Source organism: Carica papaya, chromosome 9 (genome assembly GCF_054855325.1).
Source record: "Carica papaya isolate Zhongbai chromosome 9, ASM5485532v1, whole genome shotgun sequence".
Taxonomy (NCBI): domain Eukaryota; kingdom Viridiplantae; phylum Streptophyta; class Magnoliopsida; order Brassicales; family Caricaceae; genus Carica; species Carica papaya.
Window position 1 is genome coordinate 13,298,107 of NC_142317.1, and position 27,869 is coordinate 13,325,975.

The 27,869-nt window shown below is 42.2% G+C and overlaps 14 pseudogenes; all 14 read left to right on the forward strand.

The window, feature by feature from the left end:
- The first annotated feature begins 5,342 nt into the window (after positions 1–5,342).
- Positions 5,343–5,461, forward strand: LOC148240015 (5S ribosomal RNA; annotated as a pseudogene).
- A 1,258-nt stretch (positions 5,462–6,719) lies between these two features.
- LOC148240016 (5S ribosomal RNA) lies at positions 6,720–6,838 on the forward strand (annotated as a pseudogene).
- A 285-nt stretch (positions 6,839–7,123) lies between these two features.
- LOC148240017 (5S ribosomal RNA) lies at positions 7,124–7,241 on the forward strand (annotated as a pseudogene).
- A 1,257-nt stretch (positions 7,242–8,498) lies between these two features.
- LOC148240018 (5S ribosomal RNA) lies at positions 8,499–8,617 on the forward strand (annotated as a pseudogene).
- Positions 8,618–10,501: 1,884 nt separating this feature from the next.
- Positions 10,502–10,620, forward strand: LOC148240019 (5S ribosomal RNA; annotated as a pseudogene).
- Positions 10,621–14,504: 3,884 nt separating this feature from the next.
- On the forward strand, positions 14,505–14,623 carry LOC148240020 (5S ribosomal RNA; annotated as a pseudogene).
- Positions 14,624–16,815: 2,192 nt separating this feature from the next.
- Positions 16,816–16,933, forward strand: LOC148240021 (5S ribosomal RNA; annotated as a pseudogene).
- Positions 16,934–17,283: 350 nt separating this feature from the next.
- On the forward strand, positions 17,284–17,401 carry LOC148240022 (5S ribosomal RNA; annotated as a pseudogene).
- Positions 17,402–18,207: 806 nt separating this feature from the next.
- Positions 18,208–18,326, forward strand: LOC148240023 (5S ribosomal RNA; annotated as a pseudogene).
- Positions 18,327–22,468: 4,142 nt separating this feature from the next.
- Positions 22,469–22,586, forward strand: LOC148240024 (5S ribosomal RNA; annotated as a pseudogene).
- A 350-nt stretch (positions 22,587–22,936) lies between these two features.
- On the forward strand, positions 22,937–23,054 carry LOC148240025 (5S ribosomal RNA; annotated as a pseudogene).
- Positions 23,055–24,643: 1,589 nt separating this feature from the next.
- LOC148240026 (5S ribosomal RNA) lies at positions 24,644–24,762 on the forward strand (annotated as a pseudogene).
- A 1,134-nt stretch (positions 24,763–25,896) lies between these two features.
- LOC148240027 (5S ribosomal RNA) lies at positions 25,897–26,015 on the forward strand (annotated as a pseudogene).
- A 351-nt stretch (positions 26,016–26,366) lies between these two features.
- On the forward strand, positions 26,367–26,485 carry LOC148240028 (5S ribosomal RNA; annotated as a pseudogene).
- Positions 26,486–27,869: the final 1,384 nt, after the last annotated feature.

A 27,869-nucleotide genomic window follows, 5' to 3' on the forward strand; every position in this document is an offset into this window, starting at 1 on the left:
AGTATTTATATTAGAATAATTCACCTTTAAAACCTTACGATATTGTTTAAATATTGTTTTCCTTACTGAGATATGGAACTCACTTTTTCCATGCCCCTCAGATGAAGAAGAAAATGAGGAATCGCAAGTTGACCTACCCATTACAGTGTATTAGGATCTTGTGGATCCACAAAACTTGAGTGCATGATCGTTTCTGTACTCTGATGAGTATAATAGCATAGTGAAAGAAGTGGTTCTCTCTTGTATTTTGACTTTGTATTTTGTAGTCACTTATGGCCTCAGTTTTATGTATGTAATTGGAAACTCATATATATTTGTAAGGGATTTGTATTAATTTGTTATGCTGCATAAAATTTTATCATGCACTCTAATCCTGTTTATATATCTGACATCCTTTTGCCTTAATTAGTATTTGGGATGTCACAGTCCTATTATTGATTGAATTATGATTTGCCCTCGAATGACCTGTCTTGCCATACATTTGATCATACTGTTAGGGATAGAGTGGAATTACTATTTTTTAAAAATGTAAGTTAAATTTTACTATGAAATTTTTAGCTGTCCCTATCACTTAGTACAGTGTTAAGTAGTAAAATATATTTCACTAATTATCTTAATGAACTTTTGAAATGTTAATAGTATAGTTATAATGCCATTTTTTCTTACTAATTTTAATGGAACCCACCCTAATCCATCTTCCCCCAGATGATGTTGAAGATGACAATCTGCCTCTTAACCTTTCCTTTGATGCTTTCTTGGATCCGTGCATCGATCTTGAAGGATAATTATTTTAAAATCTATAGAAGTAGCTTAAACATTGATTTGTAAATAATTTTGATAGCTAACTTTAGTGCCTTAAAAGTACTATTGTAATTTTATAAGGGATGAATGTAACTTTCGCTTGTAGTTTAAATTTACTTGCACTCGTTTCTGCTGTTGTTTGGACATCATTGCCTACCGCGTAGCGAGATGTCATAGGTGGTATCAGATTAAGATTCCTAGGACATCCCTTATACTGAGGCTTAGGGTTTAGGGTTAGATAGTTCAGAGGATTTCCTTAAAAAAGATAATAACCTAAAAACCCTAGGCAAAGACATCTTACTAAATCCTTATCTCTTTTTTGTAGGCGATCATGACTCGAGGGAGACCATCTATTGAAAGACCCTAGATTTGGGATGCCCCCACTAGGGTAGAATTCACTAAATTGTTCCAGACTATATAGGGTCTGACTGTTGTCGTGGGCCACAATCGCACTCACAATAATGATTGTCCTCATCCTGTGGAGGACCAACCAAACCCTGCTCATACTATTTTTAGCAACATATCTGAATCTTGGAGGCTAAATCCTCTATCTTTTGACGGTGGACCAAATCTTATGGTAGCTGAGGCCTGGATCATGCAGATTAAGAAGCTTTTCACTATTCTCAAACTTATGAAAGAGCAAAAAGTCCTTTTAGAAGTCTTCATGTTCACGGAAGAGGTTGAACATTGATGGCGTCTCAAGAAGGAGACTCTGCTCATCCCTTTTACTTGGGACCAATTCTTAGATGTATTCCTTAAGAATTTCTTCACAGTATACATTCGTGAGAATGAGGAAGAATTTCAAGACCTTTGTCAAGGAAGCATATCCTTGAGCCATTATGCTTGTAAATTCATTCAGCTATTCCGTTTCTCCCCTGAATTAATAGCTATTGAGAGTAAGAAGGCCCAAAAATTTCTAAAGGGACTGAGGGCTGACATTTTTGACTGGGTAGCCATGATGAAGCCTACCACCTATAAAGAGGCTTTGAAGAATGTTGAGGAACTCTTTATCACCCTGTATCAACATATAAACCATTTTAGGGCATGATCATGATTGCTTTGGTAAACAACCAAGGGTGGCTCTTATTGTGGTTGCTTTTTCACCTCTACCTCGACCCCCATGTAATACTTCTAATCCTGTCCAGGTGTGTCAACACTATGGTAAAGACCATGATAACTACCTTTGTTATAAGTTGAACAATGCTTGCTACAAATTTGGGAGCACTCAACACTTCGTGAAGAACTGCCCTTAGAAGCCAGAAGATGCGACCTTGCCTATCGCTAGAGGAAGAGTTTTTCACCTCGACGAGCCAAATACAATACCGACACCAGCCATCATTCAAGGTACACTTTCTATACATAACTCCATAGCTTGTGCTTTGATTGATATTAATGCCACTCATTCCTTTGTATCCTATAAATTTTCTAAAAATTTGTTAGCAAACCCTGATCCCTTAGAATAAGCTTTAATTGTAGAAACCCCTTCCAAATCAACCTTTAAAACTTACATTGTATACAAGTCCTGCAAGGTAGATATCTCAAGAGTAAAGTTAACTGTAGATCTCATTCTTCTAGATTTTTAAGGGCTTTAACATGATAGTAGGCATGGATTGGCTGGACGCCTATCGTGCTGTCATAGATTATTGTGACAAAACGGTGACTCTTCACCTCCTCAAGAGGAAAGTCTTTCATTAACATGTTGTATAAACATGTGTTTTATAATTAAAACATGTATTTTGAATTATAATCATTTTTTTAATTTTATCCTACACATGTGTGTTAAAATCTTAAATAAGACAGTTGTTATTGTTTTCTGCATATAGGACATCATGGATTCTTAAAATGCAATGTAATAGATGATAGTGCGTAAAAACATAATCTTCATTGTCCATTTTTATGTTCTTAATTGGAATAATTGCTATCTGATTTGAGTTATTCCGTCTATTTTAATGCAAGACAAGAGATATAACTTGCAGGTTCGCTCAAGTAAGCCTCGGTCGAGGCTTATACCTCAGCAAAAGGAATAAGCGTATCTAACCCTTGGGTACAGCTAACACCAAAACAGTAAGAGGTTGACTTAATTCACATTTAGAGCCTTGGCCAAGGCTTAGAACATGTGCAGCTACTGATTTGAAAAAGGACACGCTCTTCATATTCAAAAAAGAGAATCCCACCGCAACTGCGATTGGCAACCAACAATCGAGGGGAAGATGATTTTGGAAAGCAAGCTAAGTGCCAAAATATGACATCCCAAATATTCATTGGGTAAAAAGGGAGCTAAGAACTCAATAGATTACGAGTGCAAAAATAAAATTTTTACATTGAAGCAGAATTTGGAGATCCCTTAAAACCTTCTAAGTTCGATCCCTAATAATAAGGCCATAAGATGATAGCTTAATACAAGATAGCCCCTTTATAGGAAGTCTCATCAGAGTGCGCAATAACTATTGCACTTGAATTATGTCCTAGAGTGTTATCAAGAGTCCTGAACTGGACCTAACTGGACTCTAAGAGGTGACTCAGAGAGCAAACCCTTAGCTTTCTCAGCACCTGGGGGGGGGGGCATTGATTAGGGGTGAGTTCCATGTAAACTTGGTAAGGGAATTGAAATCACACAACTAAGGTTTAAAGAGTAAGTATTTTGAATAAAGCTCGTATACCTCTTACCTTAGAGTTCATCACAGAATGGAGCCACTAAATCGTATGAAAATTGTTGTTTTATAAAAAATAGATAAACAGATGTTCAACATGATAAAAATATCATCTTAAGCAAGTCCATTTCACTAAGAATACTCAAAAAAAGAAGTTGGACAAGAGAAATATTAGAAAGCATAAACGATGCACAAAAAAAGGAAAATTTTGTCGTACGAATGAAAATGATGCTTTAAACAATGCTTAAATTTTATTTATCTTTTACTGACCTTCACACGAAGCCATTACAACATATATCATCAGAGGATAGAAGGGATCCCCAACTACCACTATGAATCATCGACCCCTTTCTCGGGTCCTTATCATTTCCCCAATCTAGACTCTAATCCATGGCAATCCATTCATCATGGGGACCCTATATTCACTAATGCATATCCTCTCTCATCAAAGGGAATGCTTATCATTATAGGGAGTGGTTCACCAACACTTATTTAGAGTAGGGAAAAACAGAAACCCCTTAGAGATAATGGTCGAACAAATTTTTCAATTCTTCTCACTTGTTTATTTCATGTTCACAAAAATTTCATATTTTTCATATGCATGCTATATGTTTTATGCAACCATTTCTGAATTCGATAAGGATTCTTCAACTTATCTAGCCCAAAGGCTCCTATCCAGCCTGAAGGCTCATATCTGACCCAAAGGCTCATATCTAGCCTGAAGGCGCATTTCACATATGAAGCCCAAAGGCTCATATCACATATCTGGCCTGAAGGTTCATTTTACCTAGACTTCACTTTTGGGTCATCCTCTTGAACCAAGGTCCACTAGAATAACCATCTTCATAGTTACTTAAGTAAGGTGAAGGGCCAAACCCGCATGTAAACTTCTAACTTTCATGTTTTCATGTAGTATGTTTAGTATTTCCATGGTAAAACGATATCAAAATTGCAGAGATAACCAACCAATAGTTCAACCAAGCAAAACATAACCTAGACAAGGTTTCATGCATCTTAATCATATAACAAACTCTTATGCATCATGCCTCTTGTTCGAAACCAGGTGGGGGTCCAACCCATTTGGCCAACATCCATTACCTTTGGTCCTGGTCATTGGGATATTTTCATGTAGTCGTGGCTCATCAAAATACCACTCTTTACTCTTACTAAAAGAAGAGTACGACAAAGGATGACTACCCATATAAATTCCATTTAGTTAAAATGAGTACAAAGACATCGAAGTAGATTATAAACTAATACTAAACAAAATATGACATGAAGCAAGCATTCACATATATCTTATGTTATCATTAATTTATTTAGCTAGAAAGAACACTTAGAGGTGTTGAAGTAAATACTAAAGAATCTCTTACCGTAACTAGATTGACCTAACCTTTTGGTGGCGAAGGAAGAGCTTCTAGAAATCCTTCCAACAAACTTGTGAAACTCCAAACTTTTTTTTCATTTTTTGCTACTTATTCTTCCTAAAAACTTATAGTAATAGGATGAGTGACCTCCTTAGAAGTCCTGATGTTGCACCCTTCTTTTTGCAGACGGGGCATTAAACATTACACACGACCGTAGCCACAATCCATCAGTTCATTCACAGATGTGAGTCGTGGCGCCGGGGCTTTTTACTTAATATTTTTCGTGCATTCATTTATAGTCCACTACATGATAAGAGTGTCATTATGATTATCTTAAGTAGTAGAACAACAAAAACAAAGGTGCAGCAAGTAGTCCGTCCATCTGGGCTTCAGTCGAGGTGCTGGGATATTTTGCTTAATATTAGAACTAGAAGTAGAGGTGAGGTGCATGCACAGCGAAACAAATGATGGGAGGGGGGAGGGAATGAGAATTGGTATATGCATTTATAGCGTGAAATGGTACGGGTGCGATCATACCAGCACCAATGCACCAGATCCCATCAGAACTCCAAAGTTAAGCATGCTTGGGCAAGAGTAGTACTAAGATGGGTGACCTCCTAGAAAGTTCTCGTGTTGCACCCGTCTTTTTACGAATGAGGCATTAAACATTATGTGCGACCAAAGACACGGTCTGCCGGTTCATTTGCCGATGTGAGTAGCAGCACCGGGGCATTTATCTTAATATTTTTTATGCATTAATTTATAGTCCACAACGTGATAAGAGTGTCATTATGACCATCTTATATAATAGAATAACAAAAACAGTGGTATGGCACCAGGGCATTTCGCTTTATATTAAAACTAGAAGCAGAGCTAAGGTGTGTGTGCGCATAGTGAAACAAATAATGGGAGAAGGGAGGAAAGGAGAAGGGGCACATGCATTTGCAGCGCGAAATGGGACGGATGCGATCATACCAGCAATAATATACCGGATCCCAACAGAACTCCATGGTGTAGCATGCTTGGGCGAGAGTAGTACTATGATGGATGACCTCCTGGGAAGTTTTCATGTTGTACCCGTTCTTTTACAAACAGGATGTTAAACATTATGCGTAACCGGAGACACTATCTATCGGTTCATTCACCGATGTGAGTCGTGGCGCCGGGATATTTTGCTAAATATTTTTTGTGCATTTATTTATACTCCATCACTAGATAAGAGTGTCATTACGAGTATCTTATATAATAGAACAATGAAAATAGAGGTGCGATGGGCAGTCCGTTCATTTGGGTGTGAGTCGAGGCGCCGGGGTAATTCGCTTGATATTATAACTAGAAGCAGAGGTGAGGTATGCACACACAGTGAAAAAATAAATGATGGGAGAGGGGAGGGAAGGAGAAAGGGCACATGTATTTGCAGCGCGAAGTGAGGCAGGTTCAATCGTACCAGCAGTAATGCACCGGATCTCATCAGAACTCCGTAGTTAAACGTGCTTGAGCGAGAGTACGACTAGGATGGGTGATCTCTTGGGAAGTTCTCGTGTTGCACCCGTCTTTTTACTAATGAAGCATTAAATATTATGCGCGATGGTAGCCACAGTCCACTGATTCATTCACAAATGTGAGTCGCAGCACCAGAGTATTTTGCTTAATATTTTTTTGCATTCATTTATACTACACCATGTTATGAGAATGTCATTACAAGCATCTTATATAGTATAACAACGAAAAATGAGGTGCGAGGGGTAGTCTATTCATCTCGGAGTGAGTCGAGGTGCTGCGACATTTTTCTTTATATTAGAACTAGAAGTAGAGGTGTGGTGTGCACGCACAACGAAATAAATGATGGGAAGAGAAAGGTAAGGAGTAAGGGTACATGCATTTGAGCGCAAAATTGGAAGGATGCGATCATACCAACACTAATGCACCAGATCCCATCAGAATTCCGCAACTAAGCGTGCTTAGGTGAGAGTAGTACTAAGATGGCTGACCTCCTGGGAAATCCTCGTGTTGTACCTATATTTTATTGGGACAAGGCATTAAACGTTAGGAATGACCAGAGCCACAATCCACCATTTCATTCGCCGTGATAAGAGTGTCCTTGTTTGCATCTTAAATAGTAGAACAATAAAAACATATGTATAACGAGCTGTCCGTTCATCTGGGCATGAGTTGAGGCGCCGGGACATTTCACTTAATATTAGAACTGGAAGCAAAGGTGAGGTGTGCGCCCATAGTGAAGCAAATGATGGGAGGGTGGAGGGAAGCAGAAGGGGCACATGTATTTACAACGCAGAATGGAAGGGGTGTGATTATACCAGCACTATTGCACCAGAACTCATTCGAATTTTGCAGTTAAGTGTGCTTGGTTGAGAGTAGCACTAGGATGGATGACCTTTTGAAAGTCCTCGTGTTGCACCTATTTTTTTGCACACGAGGCATTAAACGTTATGCATGACTGGAACCACGGTCCACCGGTTCATTCACAAACGTGAGTCGCAGCACGAATGCATTTTGCTTAATATTTTTCGTGCTTTCATTTATTGTCCGTCATGTGATAAGAGTGTCATTATGAGCAACTTACTAAGTAGAACAACGAAAAACGAGGTGTGATGAGCAGTCCGTTCATTTGGGCGTTAGTTGAGCTGCCGGGGTATTTTGCTTGATATTAGAATTAGAAGTAGAGGTGTAGTGTGCGTGCACAGCAAAACAAATATTGGGAGGGGGGAGAGAGGGAGAAGGGGGCATATGTATTTGCAGTGTGAATTGGAACAAGTGCGATCACACCAGCATTACTAATTCACCAAATCCCATCAGAACTCCATAGTTAAGCATGCTTTGGCGAGAGTAGTACTAGGATGGGTGACCTCTTAGGAATTTTTCTTGTTGCACCCATCTTTTTACAGATGGGGTGTTAAACATTACGTGGGACTGGAGTGATGGTCTGCTGGTTCATTTGCAAACGTGAGTCACGGCACTGAGGCATTTTACTTACTATTTTTCATGTATTCAATTATAGCCCACCACGTGATAAGAATGTCATTACGAGTATCTTACATTGTAGAACAACGAAAACAGAGGTGCGACCAGCGATCCATTCACATGGGCGTGAGTCGAGGTGCGGGGGCATTTTTTTTTATATTAAAACCTGAAGCAAAGGTGAGGTATGCATGTACAGTGATACAAATGATTGGAGAGGGAGAGAAGCAGAAGGGGCACAAGGATTTTTAGTGCGGGATGGGACGGGTGCGATTAGTCTAGCACTAATGCACTGAATTCCATAAGAACTCTACAATTAAATGTCTTGGGAATCCCATTGAATCCTTGTGTTGCACCCCTCTTTTTTTGGATGGAGCGTTAAACATTTCACCCGATCGAAGACGTGTCCATCGGTTCATTCGCTACCGTGAGTCTCGACGCTATGGCATTTTGCTTAATATTTTTCATGCATTCATTTATAGTCCACTACGTGATAAGAGTGTCATTACGAGCACCTTACATTGTATAATAATGAAAAATGATAGGAAGTCTTTTCATCTGGGTGTTAGTCGAGTCGTCGGATATTTTGCTTGATATTAGAATTAGAAGCAGAGGTGCAGTATGCGCGCACAGCAAAATAAATGACAGGAGGGGCGAGGGAAGAAGAAGGAGTATATGTATTTGGAGCGCGGAATGAATCGGGTGCGATGATACCAGCACTAATTCATCGAATCCCATTAGAACTCCGTAGTTAAGCATGCTTGGGGAAGAGTAGTACTATGATGGGTGACCTCCTGGGATGTCCTCGTGTTGCACTTTTCTTTTTGTAGACGGGGCATTTAACGTTATGCATGACTGGAACTATGGTCTGCTGGTTCATTCACAAACGTGAATCGCGGCGCCATGGGATTTTGCTTAATATTTTTCATGCATTCATTAATACTCCACCACGTGATAATAATATCATTACAACCATATTAATTAGTAGAACAATGAAAACAGATGTGCGGTGGGAGGTCCGTTCATCTAGGCATGAGCCAAGGCGCCGAAGCATTTTGCTTAATATTTTTCATGATTCATTTATAGTCCACCACATGATAAGACTGTCATTATGAGCATCTTAATTAGTAGAATAATGAAAATAGAGGTGCAGCGGGCAGTCCGTTCTTCTAGGCGTGAGTCGAGGCGCCAGTTCATTTCACTTGATATTAGAATTAGAAGCAGAGGTGAGGTGTACACACATAGAGAAACAAATGATTGGAGGGGGTGGGAAAGAGAAGGGGCACATGCATTTGCACCGCAAAATGGGACTGGTGCAATCATACCAACACTAATGTATCGTATCCCATCATACCTCCATAGTTAAGTGTTCTTTGGCGAGTGTAGTACTAGGATGGGTGAGCTCCTGGGAAGTCCTCGTGTAGCACCCATCTTTTTACAGATGGGGCGTTAAATGTTACTCGTGGTCGTAATCACGGTCCATCGGTTCATTCGTAGATGTGAGTCGCGGCACCGAAGCATTTTGCTTAATATTTTTTGTGCAATCATTTATAGTCTACTACGTAATAAAAGTATCATTATGAGCATATTACATAGTAGAATAATCAAAACAGAGGTGCGGCAGGCTGACCCTTCATCTGAGCGTGAGTCGAGGCGACGAGCATTTTTGCATGATATTAAAACTAGAAGCAGATGTGCACTGTGCGCGCATGGCGAAACCAATGACGGGAGGGGGAAGGGAACGAGAAAGGGTATATTTATTTGCAGTGCAGATTGGGACGGGTGCGATCATACCAGTACTAATGTCATGGATCCCATCAGAAATCTGCAATTAAGCTTGCTTGGGAGAGAGTAGTACTAGGATGGGTGGTCTTTTGGGAAGTCCACGAGTTGCACCTGTCTTTTTGCGGACGGGGCGTTAAACATTCCGTGCAACCAGAGTCACAATCCACCAGTGTGAGTCACGGCGCCCGGGTATTTTTTTAAATATTTTTCATGTATTCATTTATAGTCCACAACGTGTTAAGAGTGTCATTACGACCATCTTACATAATAGAACAACGAAAAATAACGTGCGGCGAGTGGTCTATTCATCTGGCCGTGAGTCGAGCCGCAGGCCATTTCACTTGATATTAGAACTAGAAGTAGAGGTGTGGTGTGCGTGCACAGCAAAACAAATGAAAGGAGGGGAGAGGGAAGGAGAAGGGGCACATGTATTTGCAGCGTAGAATGGGACGGGTACTATCATACTAGTACTAATGCACTGAACTGCATCAGAACTTCGCAGTTAAGCATGCTTGGGCGAGAGTAGTACTAGGATGAGTGACCTCCTGGGAAGTTCTCGTGTTGCACTTGTCGTTTTGTAGACGGGGCATTAAACGTTATGCGCGACTAAAGACACAGTCCGCTAATTAATTCACCAGTGTGAGTCGCGGTGCCAGGGCATTTTGGTTAATATTTTTCGTGCATTTATTTATAATCCATCGCGTGATAAGTGTCATTACAAGTATCTTACATAGTAGAACAACGAAAATATATGTGTGGCAAACAGTTTGTTCATTTGGGCGTGAGTCGAGGTGCTGGTGCATTTCGCTTGATATTAGAACTAGAAGCAGAGGTGCGGTGTGTGTGCACAGCGAAGCAAATGATAGGAAAGAGAAAGAAAGGAGAATGAGTATATGCATTTACAGTGAGAAATGGCACAGGTGCGATCATACCAGCACTAATGCACTGAATCCCATCAGAACTCCGCAGTCAAGTGTACTTGGGGTAGAATAGTACTAGGATGGCTAACCTCCTAGGAAGTCCTCGTGTTGCACCTGTCTTTTTGTGGACCAGATGTTAAGAGTTATGCGCGACAAGAACTACAGTCCACTGACTTGAGTGGCAGCGCTAGAGCATTTTGCATAATATTTTTTGTGATTTCATTTATAGTCCACCACGTGATAAGAGTGTCATTATGAACATCTTACATAGTAGAACAATGAAAAACGAGGTGCGACAAGCAGTCCGTTCATCTATACGTGAGTTGAGGCATCGGGGTATTTTTTTTTATATTAGAACTAGAATTAAATGTGCAGCGTGCGTGCACAGCGAAACAAATGACTGAAGGAGGGAGGGAAGGAGAAGGGGTATAAGTATTTGCAGCGCAGAATGGAATGGGTGCTATCATACCTGCTCTAGTGCATAGTATCTCGTCAGAACTCCACAGTGAAGTGTGTTTGGGCAAGAGTAGCATTAGGATGGGTGATCTAAGAGTGTTATTATGAGTATATTAAATATTAGAGCAACAAAAGCAGAGGTACAACGGGCAGTCTGTTCATCTGAGCGTGAGTCCAGGTACTGGGGCATTTCCCTTGATATTAGAACTAGAAGTAGAGATGCGCTGTGTGGCCATAGTTAAACAAATGACGGGAGAGGGGGGGAGGGAAGGAGAACGAGTATATGCATTTGTAGTGCGAAATGAGACGGGTGCGATCAAACTAGCACTACTATACCGGATCCTATCAAAACTCCACAATTAAATTTACTTTGTCGAGAGTAGTACTAGGATAGGTGACCTCCTGAAAAGTAATCGTGTTGCACTAATATTTTTACAGACGGAGCATTAAATGTTACACGCGACCGGAGCCATGGTCCGCCAGTTCATTCGCAAATGTGAGTCGTTGCATCAGAGCATTTTGCTTAATATTTTTTGTGTTTTTTTATAATCCACCACGTGATAAGAGTATCATTACGATTATCTTATATAGTAGAACAACAAAAACAAAGTTGCAGAGGGCGGTTTGTTCATTTGGGCATAAGTCGAGCTGCGTAGGGCATTTTGCCTGAAATTAGAACTAGAAGCAAAAGTGCAGTGTCCGCGCACAGAGAAACAAATGATTAGAGCAGGGAGGAAATGAGAAGGGTTATATGTATTTGCAGCGCGGAATAAGATGGGTGCGATCATACCAGTAGTAATGCACCGGATCCCATCAGAACTCCGCAGTTAAGTGTGATTGAGCGAAAGCAGTACTAGGATGGTGACCTCTTTGGAAATTCTCATGTTGTATCTGTCCTTTTACGGACGGGATGTTAGACGTGATGTGCAACAAAAGCCATGGTCTACTAGTTCATTTGCAAATGTGAGTCGTGGTGCCGGGGCATTTAATATTTTTTCGTGCATTTATTTATAGTCCAGCATGTGATAAGAGTGTTATTATGAGCATCTTACATAGTAGAACAACAAAAAATGAGGTACGGTAGACGGTCCGTTCATCTGGGCGTAAGTCGAGCCGCTGGGGCATTTCGCTTAATATTAGAAATAGAAGCAGAGGTGCGGTGTTCGGGCACAGCAAAATAAATGATAGGAGGGGGGAGGGAAGGAGAACAGGTAGATGTATTTGCATCACAAAATAGGGTGGCTGCGATTACACCAATACTAGTGCACTAAATCCCATATGAACTCTGCAGTTAAGCATGTTTGGGTAAGAGTAGTACTAGGATGGATGACCTCTTAAGAAGATCTCATGTTGCACCTGTCTTTTTGCGAACGGGGCGTTAAACGTTATGCACGACCGGAGGCACAGTCTACCAGCATGAATAATGGTGCCGAGGCATTTTGCTTATTATTTTTCGTGGATTCATTTATAGTCCACCACATGATAAGAGTGTAATTACGATTATTTTACATAATAGAACATTGAAAAACGAGCTTCAGTGGGTGATCCGTTCATCTAGGCATGAGTGAAGTTGCTGGGGTATTTCATTTGATACTATAACAAGAAGCAGAGGTGTGGTGTTTGCACAAAGCGAAACAAATGACGGGAAGGAGGAGGGAAAGAGAAGGGGTATATGTAGTTGTAGCGCAGAATGGAACAGATGCGATCATACCAACACTAATGTATCGGATCCCATCAGAACCCCACAGTTAAGCGTGTTTGGGAGAGAGTAGTACTAGCATGCGTGTGACCTCCTGGAAATTCCTCGTTTTTCACTTGTTTTTTTTGCGAACGGGCGTTAAATATTACGCGTGATTGGAGCCACAGTCCACCAATATGAGTCGTGGTGCTAGGGTATTTTGCTTAATAGTTTTCGTGCATTCATTTATAGTCCACCACGTGATAAGAGTGTTATTACGAGTATCTTACATTGTAGAACAACGAAAATAGAGGTGGAGCGGGTGGTCCGTTCATTTGGGCGTGAGTCAAAGCACCGGGGCATTTCACTCTATATTAGAACTAGAAGTAGAGGTGCGGTGTGCGGGTACAGTGAAACAAATGACGGGAGTGGGGAGGGAAGGAGAAGGGGTATATGTACTAGGATGAGTGATCCTAGCACTAATGCACAGGATCCTAATACACAGGATCCTATCTGAACTCTGCGGTTAATCGTGCTTTGGGGAGAGTAGTACTAGGATGAGTGATCCTGGGAATTCCTCGTGTTGCACTCATCATTTTGCTGACAGAGCATTAAACATTACGTGCGATTGGAGACACGATCCACTAGTTCAGGCATGAGTCACGGTACCGGGGCATTTTGCTTAATATTTTTCGTGCATTTATTTATAGTCCATCACGAGATAAGAGTGTCACAATGAGCAGAATCTTACATAGTAGAACAACGAAAACAGAGGTGCGGCAGGCAGTCCATTAATCTAAGCGTGAGTCGAGGTGTGGGGTATTTCACTCTATATTAGAACTAGAAGCAGAGGTGCGGTGTATGCGCACAGCGAAATAAATAACGGGAGGGGTAAGGGAAGGAGAAGGGGTATATGTATTTCTAGTACAAAATGGGAGAGGTGCGATCATACCAGCACTAATGCACCGCATGACATTAGAACTCCGTAATTAAGCATGCTTCGGTGAGATTAGAAATAGGATGGGTGACCTCCTGGGAAGTCCTCGTATTGCACCTATTTTTTCCACACGGGGCGTTAAATGTTACGCGCCTAAGGCACGTTCTGTCGGTTCATTCGCAAACATGAGTACTCGCCAGAGAATTTTGTTTAATATTTTTTTTGCACTCATTTATAGTCCACCACGTGATTAGAGTGTCATTACGAGCATCTTATATAGTATAATAACGAAAAATGAGGCACGACGAGCAGTCCGTTCATCTTGGCGTGAGTTGAGCCACTGGGGCATTTTGCTTGATATTAGAACTAGAAGCAGAGGTGTGGTGTGCGCGCACAACAAAATAAATGATGGGAGGGGGAGGGAAGGAGAAATGATATATGTATTTGCAGCGCAGAATGGTATGGGTGCGATCATACCAGCACTAATCACCGTATCCTATAAGAACTCCACAGGTAAGTGTGCTTGGGTGAGAGTAGTACTAGGATGGGTGTCCTCATCGGAAGTTCTTGTGTTGCACACATCTTTTTACGGATGGGGCGTTAAATGTTATGCGCAACCGGAGCCACAGTCCACCGGTTTATTTGTCAATGTGAGTCATGGCGCCCGGACATTTAGTTTAACATTTTTTGTGCATTTGTTTATAGTCATCACGTTGTACGAGTGTCATTACGAGTATCTTACAAATTAGAACACTGAAAACAGAGGTACAACAAGAAGTCTATTCATCATGGTATCAGTTGAGGCACCGGGGCAATTCACTTGATATTAGAACTACAAACAGAGGTGTAGTGTGCGCGCACGACGAAATAAATGATGGGAGGGGGGAGAAAAGGAGAATGGGTACATACATTTGCAGCGTGGAATGGAACTGGTGCAGTCATACCAGCAGTTATGCGCTATATCCCATCAGAACTCTATAGTTAAGCGTATTTGGCCAAGAATAGTAATAGGATGGGTGATCTCTTGGGAAGTCTTGGTGTTGCACCTCATCTTTTTGCAGATGGAGCATAAATATTATGCACGACCGGAGCCACGGTCTACCAGTTCATTCGTCCATATGAGTCGGGGCGTCGAGACATTTTGCTTAATATTTTTCATGCATTCATTTGTAGTCCACCACATAATAATAGTGTCATTATGAGGATCTTAAATAGTAGAACAATAAAAAATGAGGTACAGCGAGCAGTCCTTTAATCTGGGCGTGAGTCGACGCGCGAGTCATTTCACTTGATATTAGTACAAGAATCAGAGATGCAGTGTGCGCCTACAGTGAAAGAAATGACGGGAGGGGGGAGAGAAGGAGAAGTGGTATATGTATTTGTAGCGGAGAGTGGAAGGGGTGCGATCATACCAGTACTAATGCACCGGATCCCATCGAATTCCACAATTAAGCGTGCTTGGACAAAAGTAGTATTAGGATGGGGGATCTCTTGGGAAGTCATCTTGTTGCACTCGTCTTTTTGCGGATGGGGCGTTAAATGTTACGCGCGACTAGAGACACGGTCCGCCGATTCATTCGCCAGCGTGAGTCGCGGCGTCGGACTATTTTGTTAATATTTTTTGTGCATTCATTTATAGTCTATCATGAGATAAGAATGTCATTACGAGTATCTTACATAGTGGAACAAAAAAAATAGAGGTACGACGGGTGGTCTGTTCATCTGGGCGTGAGTCGAGGTGCCGGAGTATTTTGCTTGATATTACAACTATAAATAGAAGTGCAGTGTGCACGCACAACGAAACAAATAATGGGAGGGGCCAGGGAAGGAGAAGTGGTATATGTATTTGCAGCAAAACATGGAAGAGGTGCGATCATACCAGCACTAATTCACCTCCATCGTGTTTGGACAAGAGTAGTACTAGGATGGGTGACCTCCTGGGAAGTCCTTGTGTTGCACCCATTTTTTTACAGTCGGGCGTTAAACATTACGTGTGACCAGAGAGATGGTCCACTGGTTCAATTGCTGGCATGAGTCGCAACATGGGGGCATTTTGCTTAATATTTTTCGTACATTCATTTATAGCCTATCACGAGATAATAGTGTCGATACGAGTATCTTACATAGTAGAACAACGACAATATAGGTGCGGCGGGCAGTCCATTCATCTGGGCATTAGATGAGGCGCTGGGTCATTTTGCTCTATATTAGAATTAGAAGCAGAGGTTTGGCATGCACGCACAGCGAAACAAATGATGGGAAGGGGGAGGGAAGGAGAAGGGGTATATTTATTTGCAGCGCGGAATGGAAGGGGTTCGATCATACCAGTATTTATTCACTGGATCCCATCAGAACTCTGCAGTTAATCATGCTTGGGCAAGAGTAGCACAAGAATTGGTGAGCTCCTAGGAATTCCTCGTGTTGCAACTGTCTTTTTATATATGGGATATTAAACGCTACGCGGGACCAGAACCACGGTCCACCGGTTCATTCGTAAACTGAGTCTTGGCACCGGAGCATTTTCGTTAATATTTTTTGTGCATTCATTTATAGTCCACCACGTGATAAGAGTGTCATTACGAGTATCTTACATCGTAGAATAACAAAAACAGAGGTGTGGTGGCCGGTTCATTCATCTGAGCATGAGTTGAAGTGCCGGGGCATTTTGTTTGATATTAGAACTAGAAGAATAGCTGCAGTTTATGCGCACAGTGAAACAAATGATGGGAAGGAGAGGGAAGGAAAAGGGATATATGTATTTGAAGCGTAAAATGGGAAGGGTGCGATCATACCAGCACTAATGTGTCGGATCTCATCAGAACTCTCCAATTTAGCCCACTTGGGCGAGAATAGTACTAGGATGGGTGACCTCTTGGAAAGTCCTCGTGTTGTACCCATCTTTTTATGGACGGGGCGTTAAACGATATGTGTGAGATACGTGCAATAAGAACCATAGTCCACCAGCGTGAATCATGTCACCGGGACATTTTGCTTAATAGTTTTTGTGCATTTATTTATAGTCCACTATGTGATAAGAGTGTCATTATGAGCAACTTGCATAGTAGAATAACAAAAAATGAGGTGCGGTGGGCAATTCATCTGAGTGTGAGTCGAGGCAGCAATGTATTTTGTTTGATATTAAATTAGAAATAGAGGTGCAATGTGCACTCACAATGAAATAAATGACGAGAGGGGAGAAGAAAGGAGAAGTGGTATATGTATTTGCAGCGCAGAATGGAAGGGGTGCGATCATACCAGCACTAATGCACCGCATCCCATCGAACTCCGAAGTTAAACGTCTTTGGACAAGAGTAATACTAGGATGGGTGACCTCCTAGGAAGTTCTCGTGTTGCACTTATCTTTTCGCAGATGGGGCGTTAAACATTACGTGTGACTGAAGACACGGTTCGCCGGTTCATTCACCAGCGTGAGTCGCGGTGCTGGGGCATTTTACTTAATATTTTCTGTGCATTAATTTGTAGTCCATCACGAGATAAGAGTATCATTACAAGTATCTTATATAGTAGAACAAAGAAAATAGAAGTGCAGTATGCGGTCCGCTCATCTGGGTGTGAGCCGAGGTGCTAAGGCATTTCGCTCTATATTAGAACTAGAACCAGAGGTTCAGTGTACGCGCACAACAGAACAAATGACAGGAGGGGGGAGGGAAGGAGAAGTGGTATATGTATTTGTAGCACAAAATGAAAGGGGTGTGATCATACCAACACTAATGCACCAGATCCCATCGAACTCTGCAGTTAAGCATGTTTGGGAGAGAGTAGTACTAGGATGGGTGACCTCCAGGGAAGTCTTCGTGTTTCACTTATCTTTTCACAGACAGGACGTTAAACATTATGCGAGATCGGAGTCATAGTCCCCCGGAGTGAGTCGCGGTGCTGGAACATTTTACTTAATATTTTTCGTACATTCATTTATAGTCCACCACATGATGATAGTTTCATTACGAGCATTTTATATAGTGGAACAATAAAAAATAAGGTGTGGCAGGCATTCTGTTCATTTGGGCGTGAGTCGAGGCGCCGGGACATTTCTTGATATTAGAACTAGAAACAGAGGTGCGGTGTGCGCGCACAGCGAAACAAATGATGGGATGGGGGGAGGGAAGTAGAAGAGTTATTGGCATTTGCAGCGCGAAATGGTACTGGTGCGATGATACCACCACTAATGCACCAGATCTGATCAAAACTCTGTAGTTAAGCATACTTGGATGAGAGTAGTATTAGAATGGGTGACCTCCTGGAAAGTACTCATGTTGCACATGTCTTTTTACGGATGGGGTGTTAAACATTACGCGCGACCGGAGCAACGGTTCGCTGATTTATTCACAAGCGTGAGTCATGGCACCCGGGCATTTAGTTTAATATTTTTCGTGTATTCATTTATAGTCCACCACGTTGTACGAGTGTCATTATGAGTATCTTACGAATTAGAACAACGAAAACAGAAGTGCAATGGGAAGTCTATTCATGGGGGCATCAGTTGAGGCACCAGGGTAATTCACTTGATATTAGAACTATAAGCAAAGGTGCGATGTATGCGCACAGCAAAATAAATGATGGGAGGGGGGAGAGAAGGAGAATGGGTACATACATTTGCAGCGCGAAAAGGGACAGGTGCGATTATACCAGCACTAATGCAACGGATTCCATCAGAACTCAACAACTAAGCGTGCTTGGACAAGAGTAGTACTAAGATGGGCGACCTCCTGCGAAGTCCTCGTGTTGCACCCATTGTTTTACGAAAAATACATTAAATGTTACGCGTGATCGAAGCCACAGTATGCCAGTTCATTTGTCTGTGTGAGTTGCGGCGCCGGAGCATTTATTTTAATATTTTTCGTGCATTTATTTATAATCCATCACGTGATAAAATTGTCATTACGAGCATCTTATATAGTATAGCAATGAAAAAAGAGGTGTGGCGGGAGCTACGTTCATATGGGCATGAGTCGAGACGTCAGAATATTTTGCTTGATATTAGAACTAGAAGCAGAGGTGCGGTGCACGCACATAGCAAAATAAATGATGGGAGGGGGGAGGGAAGGAGAAGGGATATATGTATTTGATGTGTGGGTGAGATCATACCAGCACTAATCATCGTATCCCATCAGAACTCTGCAATTAAGTGTGCTTGGGTGAGAATAACATTAGGATGGGTGTCCTCCTGGGAAGTCTTCGAGTTACACCAGTCTTTTTGCGAACGAGGCATTAAGCATTACGCGCGATAGGAGCCATGTTCCGCTGGTTCATTCGCCAGTATGAGTCGCGGTGCCGGATTGCTTAATATTTTTCGTGCATTCATTTATAGTCCACTATAAAAAATGGGGTATTAAATGTTATGTGTGATCAGAGCTACGGTCCTCCAGTTCATTTGCCGGCGTGATCTCGGCGGCGGGACATTTTGCTTAATATTTTGTATGTATTTGTTTATAATCCACCAAGTGATAAGGGTGTCATTACGAATATTTTAAATAATAGAATAACGAAAATGGAGGTGCGACGGGTAGTCCGTTCTTCTGGGCTTGAGTTGAGGCGCTGAGGCATTTTACTCTATATTAGAACTAGAAATAGAGATGAGGTGTGCACGCACAGTGAAACAAATGATGGGAAGGAGAAGGGACACATGTATTTACATAGTAGAATGGGATGGCTGTGATCCTACTAGCACTAATGCACTGGATCCCATCAAAACTCCACAGTTAAATGTGCAAGGGTTAGAGTAGTACTAGGATGGGTGATCTCCTTGGAAGTCCTCATTTTGCACCCTTTTTTTTATAGACGGGGTGTTAAACGTTACGTGTGACCAGAGGCACGGTCCGCTGGCGTGATCGTGACGTAGGGGCATTTTGCTTAATATTTTTCGTGCATTCATTTATAGTGCATTATGAGATAAGAGTTTCATTACGAGTATTTTACATAGTATAACAACGAAAAGAGAGGTTTAGTAGGCAATCCCTTTATTTGGGCGTGAGTTGAAATGCCAGGGCATTTCGCTCTATATTAGAACTAGAAATAGAGGTGCGGTGTGCGCACAGAGCGAAAAAAATAATGGGAGAGGGGAGGAAAGGGGAAGGGGCACATGTATTTGCAGCGCAGAATGGTATAGGTGTGATCATACTAGCACAACTGCAGCAGATCCCATCAGAACTTTATAGTTAAGCGTGCTTGGGCGATAGTAGTACTAGGATTGGTGACCTCCTGGGAAGTCCTCTTATTGCACCTGTCTTTTATCGGACGGGGCGTTAAACATTACACGTGACCAGAGCCACAGTCTGCCGACGTGAGTCACGACGCTGGGGCATTCTGCTTAATATTTTTTGTGCATTTATTTATAGTTCACGACGTGATAAGATTATCATTACGAGCATTTTGCACAGTAGAACAATGAAAAATGAGGTGCGACGAGTGGTCTGTTCATCTGGATGTGAGTCGAGGCATCAGAATATTTTGCTTGATATTAGTACTAGAAGCAGAGGTGCGGTGTGCGTGCACAGCGAAACAAATGAGGGGAGAGTTGAGGGAAAGAGAAAGAGTACACGTAGTTGCGTTGCGGAATGTTACGGGTGAGATCATACCAGTACTAACACATCAAATCCCATATGAACCCCGCAGTTAAGCTTGCCTGGGTGAGAGTAGTACTAGGATGAGTGACCTCCTGGAAAGTCCTCGTTTTGTACTGGTCTTTTTGTAGATGGGGCATTACACGTTACACGCGATCGGAGCAACAGTTCGCAAGTATGAGCCGCGGCATGGGGTATTTTACTTAATATTTTTTATGCATTAATTTATAGTTCATCACGAGAAAAGAGTATCATTACGAGTATCTTACATAGTTGAATTATAAAAATAGAGGTGCGGTGGGTGGTCCATTCATCTTGGCGTGAATCATGACAACGAGACATTTTGCCCTATATTAGAACTAGAAGCAGAGGTGCGGTGTACGCGAACAGTAAAATAAATAGTGGGAGAGGGAGGAAAGGGGAAAGGGTATATGTATTGGCAGCACAAAAAAGATTGGTGTGATCATACCAGTTCTAATGAACTAGATCCCATCAGAACTCCGTAGTCAAACGTGCTTAGGCGAAAGTACTATTAGGATGGGTGACATCTTGGGAAGTACTTTTGTTGTATCCGTCATTTTGCGAACGGAGCATTAAACGTTACGAGCGACTAGAGCCATGGTCCACTGGTTTATTTGCTGTCGTGAGTCGTGACACCAGACATTTTGTTTAATATTTTTGGTGCATTCATTTATATTTTACCACGTAATAAAAGTGTCATTACGAGCATCATACATAGTAGAACAACAAAAAACGAGGTGCGGTGGGCGGTCTATTTATCTGGGTGTGAGTCAAGCCACTAGAGTATTTCACTTGATATTAGAACTAGAAGGAGAGGTACAGTTTACACGCACAGCAAAACAAATGATGGGATGGGGGAGGGAAGGAGAAGGGGTATATGTATTTGCAGCATAAAATGGAACGAGTGCGACATACCAGCACTATTGCACCGAATCCTATTAGAACTTCGCAATTAAGCATGCTTGGGAGAGAGTAGTATTAGGATTGGTGACCTCTTGGGAAGTTCTCGGGTTGCACCCGTCTTTTTACAGACGAGGGGTTAAATGTTATGCACGATCGGAGCCACGGTCTGCTAGTTTATTCGCCAGCGTGAGTCACAGCACCGGGACATTTATCTTAATATATTTCGTGATTTATTTATAATCCACCACGTGATAAGAGTGTCATTACAAGCATCTTGAATAGTATAACAATGAAAAAAAAGGTGCGGCGAGCGGTCCGTTCATCTGGGCATGAGTCGAGGTGCTAAAAAATGTTTTTTGATATTATAAATAGAAGTAGAGATGTGGTGTACACACTCAGCGAAACAAATGATGGGAGGGGGGAGGAAAGGAGAAGGGATATATGTATTTGCAGCATGGAATGGTATGGGTGCGATCATATCGGCACTAATCATCGTATCCCATCCAAACTCCGTAGTTTAGTGTGTTTGGGCAATAGTAATAGGATCGGTGTCCTCTTAGGAAGTCCTCGTGCTGCACCCGTCTTTTTGCAGATAGAGCGTTAAACATTACGCACGATCGGAGCTACGTTCTGCCGATTCATTCACCAGTGTGAGTCACAGCATCGGATTGCTTAATATGTTTCCTACATTCATTTATAGTCCACCACATGATAAAAGTGTTATTATGAGCATCTTACATAGTAGAACAATGAAAATAGAGGTGCGGCAGGTGGTCTGTTCATCTGGGCGTGAGTCGAGGTGCTGGGACATTTCACTTGATATTAGAGCTAGAAGCAGAGGTGAGGTGTGCACGTACAGTGAAAGAAATTATGGGAGGGGGAGGGAATGAGAAGGAGCAAATGCATTTGCAGCGCAAAATGGGACGGGTGTGATCATACTAGCACTAATGCACCGGATCCTATTAGAACTCTGCAGTTAAGTGTGTTTCTAGAATAGTTCTAAAATGAATGATCTCTTGGGAAGTGCCCGTATTACACCCGTCTTTTTACGAACGGGGTGTTAAACGTTACGTGCGACTAACGCCTTAGTTTGCTGGTTCATTCGTCAGTGTGAGTCGTGGCGCCGAGGCATTTTGCTTAATTTTTTGTGTGCATTAATTTATAGTCCACTACGTGATAAGAGAGTCATTACAAGCATTTTATATAGTAGAATAATTAAAAAAAAGGTGCGACAGGTTGTCCTTTAATCTAGGCATGAGTCGAGGCACCAGAGCATTTCACTTGATATTAGAACTAAAAACAAAGGTGCGGTGTGCGCGCACAGTGAAAAAATTGACAGAATGAGAGGGAAGGAAAAGGGGTATATGTATTTGAAGCGTGGAATGGGAAGGGTGCGATCATACTAGCACTAATGCACCGGATCCCATCGAACTCTGTAGTTAAGTGTGCTTGAGCGAGAGTAGTACTAGGATGGGTGACCTCCTGAGAAGTTCTCGTATTGCACTCGTCTTTTTATGGAAGGGGCATTAAATGTTATGCACAACCGAAGCCACGATCCGCCTTTTCATTTGAAAACATGAATCGCGGCGGCGGAGCATTTTGCTTTATCCTTTTTATGCATTCCTTTTTAGTCCGTCATGTGATAAGAGTGTCATTATGAACATTTTACATATTAGAACAATAAAAATAGAGGTGCGGCGGGCGGTCCGTTCATTTATGCGAGAGTCGAGGCACCGAGTCATTTCACTTGATATTGGAACTAGAAGTAGAGATGACGTGTGCGCACATAATGAAACAAATTATAGGAGGCGAGAGGGAAGGAGAAAGGGCACATGTAATTGCAGCACGGAATGGGACGGGTGTGATCATACCAGTACTAATGCACCGAATCCCATCAGAACTCGCAGCTAAGCGTGCTTGAGCAAGAGTGGTACTAAAATAGGTGATCTCCTAGGAAGTTCTTGTGTTGCACCCATCTTTTTACAGAAGGAGTGTTAAACATTACGCGTAACTAGAGCCATGGTTCGCCAGTTCATTCGCCAGCGTGAGTTGCAGCACCAGGACATTGTGGTTAATATTTTTCATGCATTCATATATAGTCCATCATAAAATAAGACTGTCATTACAAGTATCTTACATAGTAGGATGATAAAAACAGAGGTGCGGTCATACTAGCATTAATGTATAGAATCCCATCAAAACTCTGCAGTTAATTATACTTGAGGGCGAGAGCAGTACTAGGATGAGTGACTTCCTGGGAAGTCCTTATGTTGCACTCGTCTTTTTGAAGAGAGGGCATTAAACGTTATATGCAACCAGAGCCACAGTCTGTCACTTCATTCACCGAAGTGAGTCACGTTGCCTGATATTTTGCTTAATATTTTTCGGGCCTTCATTTATAGTCCATCACGATATAAGAGTGTCATTATGAGTATTTTACATAGTATAACAATGAAAACAAAGGTGTCGCAGGCGGCCCGTTCATCTGGGTTTTAGTCGAGGCACCAGGATATTTCGCTCTATGTTAGGACTAGAAGTAGAGGTGCGGTGTGCGTGCACAACGAAATAAATAGCAGGAGAGGGGAGGGAAGGTGAATGGATATATGTATTTGCAGCACATAATGGAAGGGGTGTGATCATACCAGCACTAACGAATAGGATCCCCTAAGAACTCTGCAGTTATGCGTGCTTGAGTGAGAGTAGTACCAAGATGGGTGACCTCTTGGGAAGTCCTCGTGTTGCACCCGTCTTTTTGTAGATGAGGCATTAAACTTTACACATGACCAGGGCCACGGTCCGCCGGTTCATTCGCTAGCATGAGTCGTGGTGCCGAGGCATTTTGCTTTATCACTTTCGTGCATTCATTTATAATCCACCAGGTGATAAGAGTGTCATTACGAGCATATTACATAGTAAAAAAATAAAAACAAGGTTTGGTGGGCGGTCCATTCATCTGGGCATGAGTCGAGGCATAGGGGCATTTCGCTTGATATTAGAACTAGAAGTAGAGGTGAAGTGTGCACGCATAGCGAAACAAATGACGGGAGGGGGAGGTAAGGAGAGGGAGTTTATGTATTTACAACGTAGAATGGAACTCATGCAATCATACCAGCACTAATGTACTAGATCTTATCAGAATTCTGCAGTTAGGCGTGCTTGGATAAGAGTAGTATTAGGATGGGTGGCCTCCTTAGAAGTCTCCATGTTACACGTATTTTTTTGCAGACGGGGCATTAAATGTTACATGCGACTGGAGTCGTGGTCTGCTGGTTCATTCACCAGCGTGAGTCGTGACAACAGGATTTTTTGCTTAATATTTTTCATGCATTCATTTTTAGTCCACCACACAGTAAGAGTATCATTACGAGTATCTTAAAGAGTAGAATAACAAAAACGGATTTGCGGCGAACGGTCCACTCATTTGGGCATGAGTCGTGGCGTCGGGATATTTTCTTTGATATTAGAACCAGAAGTAGAGGAGCGGTGTGCGCGCACAATGAAACAAATGATGGGAGGGGGAAGGGAAGGAGAATGGGCATACATATTTGCAGTGCGAAATGGGATGAGTGGGATCATACCAGCACTAATGCACCGTATCCCATCAGAACTCCGCAGCTAAGTTTGCTTGGGCGAGAGTAGTACTAGGGTGGGTGACTTCTTGGGAAGTTCTCGTGTTGCACCTGTCTTTTTTTTAGACGGGATGTTAAACATTACATGCAACCGGAGCCACGGTTCACCGGTTCATTCACCAGCATGAGTCGCGGTGCCTGGGCATTTCGTTTAATATTTTCCGTGCATTCATTTATAATCTACCACGTGATAAGAGTGTCATTACGAATATCTTAAATAGTAGAACAACCAAAACAGAGGTCCGATGGGCAGTCCGTTCATCTGGTTGTGAGTCAAGGCGATAGGGCATTTCACTTGATATTAGAACAAGAAGTAGAGTTACAATGTACACGCACAACAAAACAAATGATGGAAGGGGAGAGGGAAGGAGAAGGGATATATGTATTTACAGTGCGGAATAGGACAGGTGGGATCATACTAGCACTAATGCACTGTATCCTATCATAACTCCGTAGTTAAGCGTGTTTGGGTGAGGGTAGTACTATGATGGTTGACCTCTTAGAAAGTCCTCGTGTTGCACCTATTTTTTTACACATGAAGAAATAAACGTTACACGCGACTGGAACCACGGTCCGTCTGTTCCTTCGCAAACGTGAGTCGCGGTGTCAGGGTATTTTACTTAATAATTTTCGTGCATTCATTTATAGTCCATCACGTGATAATAGTGTTATTACCAGCATTTTACATAGTAAAACAATGAAAAATGAGGTGCGACGGGTAATCCATTCATCTTAGTGTGAGTCGAGCTGCCGGGACATTTCGATTGATATTAGAATTAGAAGCATAGGTACGAGGTGCATGCACGACAAACAAAATGAAGGGAGGGGGGAAGGAAGGAGAAGGGGTATATGTATTTGCATGGCAAAATGGAACGGGTGCGATTATACCAGCACTAATTCACCGGATCCCATCACGACGCCAGGGCATTTTGCTTAATATTTTTCGTGCATTCAATTAAAGTCCATTACGTGATAAAAGTGTTATCATGAGTATCTTACATAGTAGAACAACGAAAACAAAGGTGCGGCGGCGCGATCCATTTATATGGGCATGAGTCGAGGCGTTAGGGTATTTCAATTAATATTAGAACTAGAAGTAGAGGTGAGGAGTGCACGCACAGTGAAACAAATGACAGGAGGGGGGAGGGAAGGAAAAGGGGTATATGTATTTGTGGTGCAAACTACAATGGGTGCGATCACACCAGCACAAATTCTTTAGATCCCATCAGATCTCCGTAGTTAAGCGTGTTTGAGCGAGAGTAGTACTAAGATAGGTGACCTCCTGGGAAGTCCTTGTGTTGCACCCTTCTTTTTGCAGACGACACATTAAACGTTACGTGAGACTGAAATGACGGTCTGCCGGTTCAATCGCAAACGAGAATCACAGCGCCGGGACATTTTACTTAATATTTTTCGTGCATTCAATTAAAGCCCATTACGTGATAAGAGTGCTATCATGAGTATCTTACATAGTAGAACAATGAAACTAGAGATGCAGCGATGCGATCCGTTCATATGGGCATGAGTCGAGGTGCCGAGGCATTTCGCTTGATATTAGAACTAGAAGCAGAGGTGAGGTGTGTGTGCACAGCGAAACAAATGAAGAAAGGAGGGAGTAAAGGAGAAGGGGTGTATGTAGTTGGGGCGCGAATTGGAACGGGTGCGATCATACCAGCACTAATTCACCGGATCCCATCAGAACTTCGTAGTTAAGCATGTTTGGCCGAGAGTAGTACTAGGATGGTTGACCTCCTAAGAAGTCCTCGTGTTGCACCCTTTTTTTAACAGACGGGGCGTTAAACGTTACGCGATACCAGAGCGATGGTATGCCAGTTCATTCGCAAACGTGAGTCACAACACCGGGGCATTTTGCTTAATATTTTTTGTGTATTCAATTAAAGCCAATCAAGTGATAAGAGTGTTATTACGAGTATCTTACATAGCTGAACAACAAAAACAGAGGTGCGGCGGGCGATCCCTTCATATGGGCATGAGTCGAGGCATTGGGGCATTTTACTTGATATTAGAATTAGAAGCAGAGGTGAGGTGTGCATGCACAGCGAAGCAAATGATGGGATGGGGGAGGGAAGGAGAAGGGGCACATGCATTAATAGTGCAGAATGGGATGGGTGCGATCAAACCAACACTAATACACTGAATCCCATAAGAACTCTGCAATTAAGTGTCCTTGAGTGAGAGTAGTACTAAGATGGTTGACCTTTTAGAAAGTCCTCTTGTTGCACCTGTTTTTTTGCACACGAGGCAATAAACGTTACATGTGACCAGAACCATAGTTTGTCGGTTCATTCGCAAACGTGAGTCCCGACGTCAGGGCATTTTGCTTAATATTTTTCGTTCATTTATTTATATTCCACCATGTGATAAGAGTGTCATTACGAGCATCTTAAATAGTAGAACAACAAAAAATGAGGTGCGACGGGCAGTCCGTTCATCTGGGCATGAGTCGACCTATCAGGGCATTTCGTTTGATATTAGAACTAGAAGCAGAGGTGAGGTTTGCGCGCACAGAGAAGCAAATGATGGGAGGGGGAGGGAAGGACAAGGGGCACATGCATTTGCAGCACGGAATGGGACGGGTGCGATCAGACCAGCACTAATGCACCGAATCCCATAAGAACTCTGTAGTTAAATGTCCTTGGGTGAGAGTAGTACTAAGATGGTTGGCCTCTTGGAAAAATCTCTTGTTGCACCTGTTTTTTTACACACGAGATAATAAACATTACGTGTGACTGGAACCACAGTCCATCGGTTCATTCGCAAATGTGAGTCACTATGTCAGGTCATTTTGCTTAATATTTTTCGTGCATTCATTTATAGTGCACCACTTGATAAAAGTGTCATTACGAGCATCTTATATAGTTGAAAATGAAATACGAGGTGTGACAGGAGGTCCGTTCATTTGGGCGTGAGTCGAGCTGCTGGGGCATTTCGCTTAATATTAGAATTAGAAGCAGAGGTGAGGTGTGCGCGTACGACGAAGGAAATGATGGGAGGGAGTAGGGAAGGAGAAGGGGCACATGCATTTGTAGCGAAGAATGGGACCGGTGCGGCCAGCACTAGTGCACCGAATCCCATAAGAACTCTGCAGTTAAGTGTCCTTGGGTAAGAGTAATACTAAGATGGTTGACATCTTAAAAAGT